Consider the following 9,035-nt stretch of genomic DNA (forward strand, 5'->3'; position numbering starts at 1 on the left):
TCAAATTACTAAATATATACGTACAATCGTTTCACTTCTTAACCAATATATATGCAATTAGGATTTTTATCTTAAGTTCAAACTCTTAAGTTTGACCTAATTTATTACACTAAGGAGTACTTTATATTCAACTAAACCCTTATGGGATACCCCATAGTTAACCATTAAAAAAAACATGATTATTTCCACTTTGGTGCCCTAAGGTTTAGCCTAATTTCACTTTAGTGCCCTGGGGTTTGCATAATTTCACTATGGTGCCTTGAGGTCTACTTCCCACTTAAGCGACCTATATATACATAACATTCTTAATATTTCATACTCCCTCCATCATCTTTTATCTCCTCGACCACTTCTCTAATATATGTGAGAGAATTTTATTGAAATGAGAAGATAAAAGATAATGGAGGGATACTAAAAAAATATTTTGAACATAACAAATCTGGCATTTTTTTGCAATATTACTATTTTGTATGTAGTTTAATATCCAATTTTGCACTTTATTTTACTGAAAATATAATTACTTCAGATAAAAGTTGACTATTAAAGATTTTAGGCCACCAAAATGAAATTTTATTCAAAACTCCGGTTAACAAAGTGGAAGTAGTCGAAACCTTAGGACACTAAAGTGGAATTATACAAACCCCATGGCACTAAAGTGGAATTAAGCCAAACCTCAAAAAACAAAATGTAAATTTTCCCAAAATAAAAAACACCTTTGAAAGCTACCGTAAAAACTATTGCACTTTTAAATATACAATCAATACATGGCAAAGTAATAACCAGCCAAATGCAAACCGCGGTAAATAGTTAAGTGAATAAAAACACATAGGAGAATTGGAATTTAGAAAGTAAAAATTGATCTAACCGCATAACTTTGTATATTTGGCAGTTCAATACATTTTTAACTACTATTATGGATTTGATATGAATTTGAAACCAGTTTGAAAAAAAAATCGGTGATATAATAGTATATTATATATAGTTCTAACAATTTGTATATATATTTACACTGATTTATTCATAGTTAGCTGGTTCTTGAATAATTATTAGTCCGCATAAAATCGAAATTCATGACTTTGTTCATTTGTATTTAATTTTTTTGGCTCATTTGACAAAATCGATATGAGACTTATTTAATATTTTTAAATGGTAGCTCAATTTTTTTAATCTTATGTGAATATTATTGGTAATCTAATCATACACATTTGATACGTTATAGAAAGTCATAGTTAAAACGATTTCATGCCATCGTTGAAGTTGTTTATTTCTAATATTATCATTGTAGAAATTTTTCTCTGTCAAAATGCTAAGTAAATGTCATTCTTTACCTCCTTTTCCTATTATGACATGTTACTTTTTCATGAAGTATTTATTTTTTTAAATAAAGTTCAGCTTTTTCCTAAGGTTTTTGTAAGACAATTACAGAGTTGGCAATAATTACCAACTTGAATCTTTTGTAAATATTTTAAACATTCAAAAAAGTTTCTGAATAAAATTATCTTTATTACTAAACGAATTTCACCAAGTAGTTAAAATCGAACAACTTAGATTTTTAACAATATTTATGTTTGTAAGAAATTAAGTGTATTTTATAATTTATGTTTATAAAATATATAATTTTAACATTTTTGTACGTTTATTATATGACTTGTTTTTTGCTTTATAAATATTTTTAAAATAAATATTCTTTATAACATTATTTTTCTATTTTTATGTTAGTAAAGAATAATCGATAAATTATTAGATCCACTTCTTTTTTTTTTCTTATAAAATATTAGATTTACTTCTATTAGGATTACTTTGTCATAAATTATTAGATCTACTTTGATTAGGAGAATTTTCTAATAAATTATTAAGAGAAAAAAGCTAGATCTACACTCATTAGGAATTCTTAAAAAGTTGGACTCTCTAATATCGCTCGAAAAGTTTCTGCTTTATATATATGTATTGATTGGTTCCCTCCTCTTTCCTTGTCTTTGTGTCAAAACCAAAAGACAACATGTTAGAACTGTAACACCCCGGTTTGTAAAAGAAGCCTTCGTCAAGACATTCCCTAATAAACCGGACTGTTACCATCTCGGTTTCCCGAGGTAGTGCATAACAAATTAAACTCCAAGGCAATTTATATAATTATTTTTAACTGAATTATTACAAAACCTCTTTACGTCAAATTACAAGAACTAACATAAATAAAAGTGAAAGTCTTCTAGATGATGATCTAGCTATTAAGTCGTCTGATCCAGTGTCTCACGCCCATCCAGCTCCCGTTCTATCTCTTAACCTGTCAAGTCTGCTCGCCATTATTTGGGTCATCACAGGTGTTCACGAATACACAGGGTCAACCACGAGGTTGAGTAGGGAAAACAATAAAACAACAAAATATGATATGCATGCTCCTCCGTCACCTCCATCTCCATCTCAACTCATATCTCATATCTCATACCCCGGACAACTGACCATACCGATCCCGGTAGACTATATATATCGACCGTAGCCGATCGACTCGCTTGTTGAGGACACCAGGGCAAGTCCCGAGAACCCGCCCGGGCCTTATCACAACTCACATCGTATCTCAACATCGTCACTCCTACACCATCCTCCAACTCCAATGCATATGAAATGCTCAATGAAATTAATGCAACACAATATATATATATATATATATATATATATATATATATATATATATATATATATATATATATATATATATATATATATATATATATATATATATATATATATATATATTAATGAATGAAATCATGCCAGCTACCGAATGTTGTGATAACAAACTCAACACGATCAATTCAGTCAATCACCTTCCCGTATATGAATCATAACGTAAATCAACAACCACGCATCAAATCAACACAATTCAACAACAACGATAATAGGTCAAGTGTATTTCCCTACCTCAAAGTGCCAACAAATCCAATTAAGTAGTTCAAGCGATCCGAGAAAATAAAGCAACGAATCGATTATCGATCCTTCACGAATCCGTCACCTAAAACAATTATAATATTTATAATTACTAACTACTAAATATAGAAATCTCCCAAAATAGAAGCTTTCCCGAAATACAATCCCGACACCAAACTTATGCCCAAATGATAACTAAATAACCCGATTAGTATTTGACCCAACTTCCCAAAATAGAAGGTTACTAAAGTAGAATTTCTTAAAATGGAAACTTTCCTGATATAGTAACTTTTCTCTTTTAACAAACCCGACTCAAAACCCGACTTGAATTATTTTAAAAGACTCGGGAATTTAAGTTAAATAACTAATATGATAAATAAAGATTAAACGAATTATACGCTTAAGAAAACCCGAATCAAATATTGAACAACTCAACGACCCGACTTAAACCCGTCTTTAATTACTTAAATAACTCGGAATTAAATTAATTAATTAATTAAGAATACGACCCATTACGAAATATAACGATTAAATCTCCGACAAACCCGTTTCAAAACTCAAAACAATTTGAATAACCCGATTAAACACAACCCACGCCTTCACTCTCACCCCCACCATTCACGCGCCACCTACACCACCACGACAACCACCAACAACCACCACCGCACTGGTCGATCGCCCGGCGAGAGTCGAACTGGGTCGCCATTTGGCCTGGTTCACCGCCAAGCCTCACCAAACACCCTCTGTTCTCTCCTTACTACCACCGCAGCCAACACCTATAACCTGCCACACCACCACAGTCCTGCTCGCCGTCAGCCCACGAACCCAGACACCGTGGCACCACCATTTCAACCTCCCCCGAGTCCACGGTGGTGCCACCCCAACCTAACCATCTAAACCGCCTGAAAACCCCTGCTTAAACACGTTTACTACGCCCCTGTCGATGCCGCCTTGCACAACCACTAACACCACCTATAACCACCCTAACCACCACCACTACACTCGTCACTAACCACCCTACCCATATACCCCGTCAACAACCACCAGAAATGCCCTATCAGACACGCAACCACCCACAAAACCCGACATAAATGCGAAAACAGAGGGGAGAGGTTGAATCCTTACCTTTCCGTCACCACCACCGCCACCCTAGCCGCCTATGAACGTCGACAACCGCCCCTAGCTCTTCCTTGCAGCACTGACGACAACCAAGCTCACTCTCTCTCTCTCTGTGTGTGAAAAGCTGAGGTTTGGTGTTGATGAAGGAGGGAGGCGTGAGGGAGGCGGGTTGAGGGAGAGAACTATTAGGGTTAGGGTATACTATTAGGTTTAGGGTTTAGGGTTAAATGGGCTGAACATGTTAATGGGCCAACTCAAATGGGTCAGCTCACATTTCGAATTCCACATAAACCCGTCTCAAATAACTTACGATAGCTTAATGTAATTATCGACTCAACTATTATCCCGACATAATTAGTAATATAAAATACATAATAATTAATATATAATAATATCCGTTTAATCGATTATATAAAATACGGGGTATTACAGTCTTCCCCCCTTAAAACGAACTTCGTCCCGAAGTTCGATCCCGTACCCAAACCTCAGAAGGGTATTGCATATCGTACTTACGGACGTCACGCATTTCTAACACGGTTAACACACACTTTTGACACATCAATTAAACATAACAAATACGAAATGTTACATTCTGCCCTCCTAAAAATAAACTTCGTCCCGAAGTTTAACTCGTCTTCACTTAACCCAACTAACTACGACTAATGATTACCTGAGAACACAAATGTATAACAACTAAATAATCACTTGAGAACACCGTCATCTTCCATCTAAATTCCGATCTCAACTCAAGTAACTCCATAACCATGGTCTCACTGGACCGCAAATGTAACTCGGCACAAAGGCCCCACAACTCATAACTCAATACCAGTAGTTTAACTTATACTCTCCTTTTACACCTCAACCAACTAACAGAAGTATGAATAAAACATATAGAACTCATTTGCATAGGTACCCCACAACGAAACATCTACTTGATCAAAACCGCCATCTACAAACAAGTACAATATAAACATTAAGATTTTACAATCCTACCCGACTAGAAACATGGTTACGTCCTCGTAACCTCTTTTCAATTTTCATATACCTATGCAAAAAAAAAATCATTATCAATCACATGTGACAGGAAAGAATACACGATAAGAGATTGCGCATCAACATTAAGGTCGAAACAAGGTTTAATTAAGGAATTAACTGATTGTCAACAAGTAACATTTATTACTAGCTCATGCTTAACTTAAAAACACAACATCAAACTAAAAGATCAACAAGAAAGGAACCAAGGTTTACACGGTTTCACAACTAAACAAATTTGATGATCAATTATAGACTATGAACGAGCGAGAGCAAAATCAACAAAACAATTTAAGAACTTCTCACATTTGTAAACATATCACAGAAATAGATTTACCACTACTATCTATCACAATCACAGGGTCTTATTGACATGTCCATACAACCATTTACTCACTCACTGGTTTAGGTCACGAATTAGGTCGATGAATTTAAGCAATTACCAACATACTCATAATTCATATTTTAAATTATAAAAATTGTTTGCACGATATTGTGGACAGCGGGCCGCCCACGGGGGCGCTTGGTGAAGGTCGAAACACAAGCGTTTGCATTTTGTATGGAGTCGCCACCAATTTTTATGGGAAATTGGAACCGTTCGAATACCTCGTGTCATGTCAAGACACAAAGTAATGACATGAACACTAAGCAATCGTTACCCTTAGCATTCTATGTCTAGAATGACTCTCGTGGATGCCAATGAACACGGGTGCTCACGGAGATCTGGAGTAAGGGGTGAGGGTACGTATTAGGAAGCTCTTTTGATCGAACACCTAATCCCGCCCACCTCGATAGCGGCCTCTACTAATGATTAGGGAAGTTATTCGTACTTGATATACCGTCGGCTATATGCATGCAATGCAAATCCATAAATTAATCCTAACATGTGAGAATTAGGCTAAGTCAGTGAGACAATTAGTTAGGCATACAATTGATGTCGAAGTCAGAATTTAATGGTCAATTACATGTGAAAACATACAAGCAATAAAAGAAATACAATAAAAGAAAATTACAATAATGAAAATTACAATAATTACAATGGATTAGGCGATTTATGTCGAAAATACCTTTAAAACGGATAATTTGAGAAAAAGGAATAAAAGAATGAAAGGAATAAAATTAACGAACAGGAATTAGCGTGATATTACGGATAATAGTTGATTAATACGTGGACTAATTAAACTAGGTCAAGGCAGAAATGAAGTTCAGGGACAGAACTCAACCAGGAATAGGCGCAGCAGAGCTGCGTCCTTTGGAATAGGCGCAGCAGACGCTGCGTCTGTTCCCTGGCTCAGTTCTGGCTGTGAAGCCGTAATTGCAAGCCGTTAATGTCGATTGGTGATTTAAAGGATTAATTGATGATATTTACTCGGATGAAAGTGATTAACAGGTTAATTACATGTGAATGAGTCATGAAAACAGTAAAACATGAATAAGACGGAATTAAGATGGATTAATTTACATGAACGAATGATTAATGAATTATAAACAAATTGATTAGACTAAACACGATGGATGTTGATGAACATATGAATATGGATGCAAATATATCAAAGGTGAATTCCAGAAACTCAATATGAACAAATTGAATTTCTAAAACCCGGATTGAGTATTAATGACGAAAACCCGCAAATATGAGATTACTTGGGATTTAAGTCGGATTTAAAGACGGATTAAACATGTGGATGAATGATGGATAATATACATATGAGATTATCATGCTATGATGAAGAATTAACACACAAACGAAACAAAAAAGGATTTTGGGGACGAATAACAGAGGACGAACGAAGAAGAAAGGAAGCAGGAACTGCGGCAGCCTCACGAAGAGGCGCAGCAGGAAATGCGCTCCTTCGAAGAGGCGCAGCAGTTGCTGCGTCTTTTCTCGACGTCTGTCTACTGGAAATCCGCAAAAGAGGTTTTAAAGATGGGTTTTAGAAATCGGTTTTAATGGTACTTTCGACATAAATCTTACAATAATGATTACAATAATTAAAATACAATAAATAAAAGAGGATTATACACCCTCAGACTTACATGTTGACGGAACGAGATGAACTAAGATATCGACTAGTGAATGTTCGACGCGAATGCAAAGAGAGTGCCCTCGTAAGAGGAAAACGATTGATTAATTAAGTTGATTGATGTGGAGTTGGTCAAATTGGTCGGTCATGCAACGGAGAGGCTGGTACCCGGAAGGATCCGAGCTTACGTGGTCGGAAGTCCAAGCACGTAGGCGCCAATTAGTAAGAACGAAGTCTAGAATGCAAAGGGAGAAGAGAAGGGCGGACACTCGCGTGAGAAATATGAGGAGCGAAGGCTCCTATTTATACTAATCACGTGAAGGTTTAGGGTTTCGGAGACTCTTTGGAAGTGAATCTCGGAAAGATATGAAAAAGATACGTAAATCATGCAGAGAAGGGCCTGGGAAGAGGCGCAGCAGCCACTGCGTCTCTTGGAAGAGGCGCAAAGACACTGTTGCGTCTATTCCCGGGAGGTTTCCTCTATTTGAAGAAAGATTTCGTGTTTGAGTTATGGTAGGACGGAAATAATCCGATCTTCCTTAATTTTTATCATGAATATTGCGGGATATTATTTGCCAAAAGATAAAATTTGTGAAATATGGAATAGAAATATCCGGAACATTCCAGAACATTCCGACTCGGGATTTAACAGTTATCAGAAAATGGAGATGGTTTTTGACCCGGACTCCGAATGTACTCTAATTACTGCCAAAACGATCGTATCAGGACGTAAATGACAACTATGAGGTCGACATTAATATTTGAGCAATCACTTGACGATAATCTTACGAACTGTCACAAATCGTTCCGCGTACCAAACATGCGGCCCAATCATCACCGGGTGGTTTGCGAGGGGTGCAGAAACGAGGTGTCTACAGAGCCCCCACTTTGACTGAGGCTTGGACAAGGCGAAAGTCAAAGTATAGCCATCAGGTCAATCGAAGATTACAACCTGACGACTATGGCGACGCGAGGCGGTTCAAGGGGTCTGAACAAAGGACCTGTCATCGGGAACATTTTAGAGTCTGTCGACTATCGGGGAGGGTCGTTTAAAGTCCATTAGACTACGTAAGGAAGCTCTTGACCATAAGAAGAAACCATACCCGAGATACCCCTGGGTGAAACGGGAATGAAGACGCTTCGGCAAAACTCTTTGGTCTGAAGATAACTTGGTGTCTGAAGGCATTAGTGGGTCACAGGGATTCTGAAGAAACTTCTTAACACTTCTGAAGGCTAAACTCTGAAGGCTATCTCCCTCTAAAGGGAAGGCTGAAGGATAATCCTCTCTAAAGGGAAGGCTGAAGGATACTTCTCTCTAAAGGATTAAAAGGGGACTTAAACTGGGGGAATCTGCCTGTCTCCGTCCTCAAGCAAACTCTCACTAGGGAATAAAACGATGATTTTGGGGAATCTGCTTGTCTCTGTCCTCAAGCAAACTCTCACTGGGGAATAAAGCGATGACTTTGGGGAATCTGCCTGTCTCTGTCCTCAAGCAAACTCTCACTGGGGAATAAAACGATGATTTTGGAGAATCTGCCTGTCTCTGTCCTCAAGCAAACTCTCACTGGGGAATGAAGCGATGACTTTGGGGAATCTGCCTGTCTCTGTCCTCAAGCAAACTCTCACTGGGGAATGAAATGATGACTTTGGGGAATCTGCCTGTCTCTGTCCTCAAGCAAACTCTCACTGGGGAATGAAATGATGACTTTGGGGAATCTGCCTGTCTCTGTCCTCAAGCAAACTCTCGTTGGGTGAGCAATACTGCAAAATACCGCTGCGCTGGAGAGAAATGACGATTAGGAACATCTTGATCGTCGAAGAAGCCTTGGGTGAGCAATACTGCAAAATACTGCTGCGCTGGACATAACAATTTGAGCAATACTACAAAATACCGTTGCGCTGGACATAACAATTTGAGCAATACTGCAAAATACTGCT

This window comes from Silene latifolia, chromosome 9 (genome assembly GCF_048544455.1).
Source record: "Silene latifolia isolate original U9 population chromosome 9, ASM4854445v1, whole genome shotgun sequence".
Lineage (NCBI taxonomy): Eukaryota > Viridiplantae > Streptophyta > Magnoliopsida > Caryophyllales > Caryophyllaceae > Silene > Silene latifolia.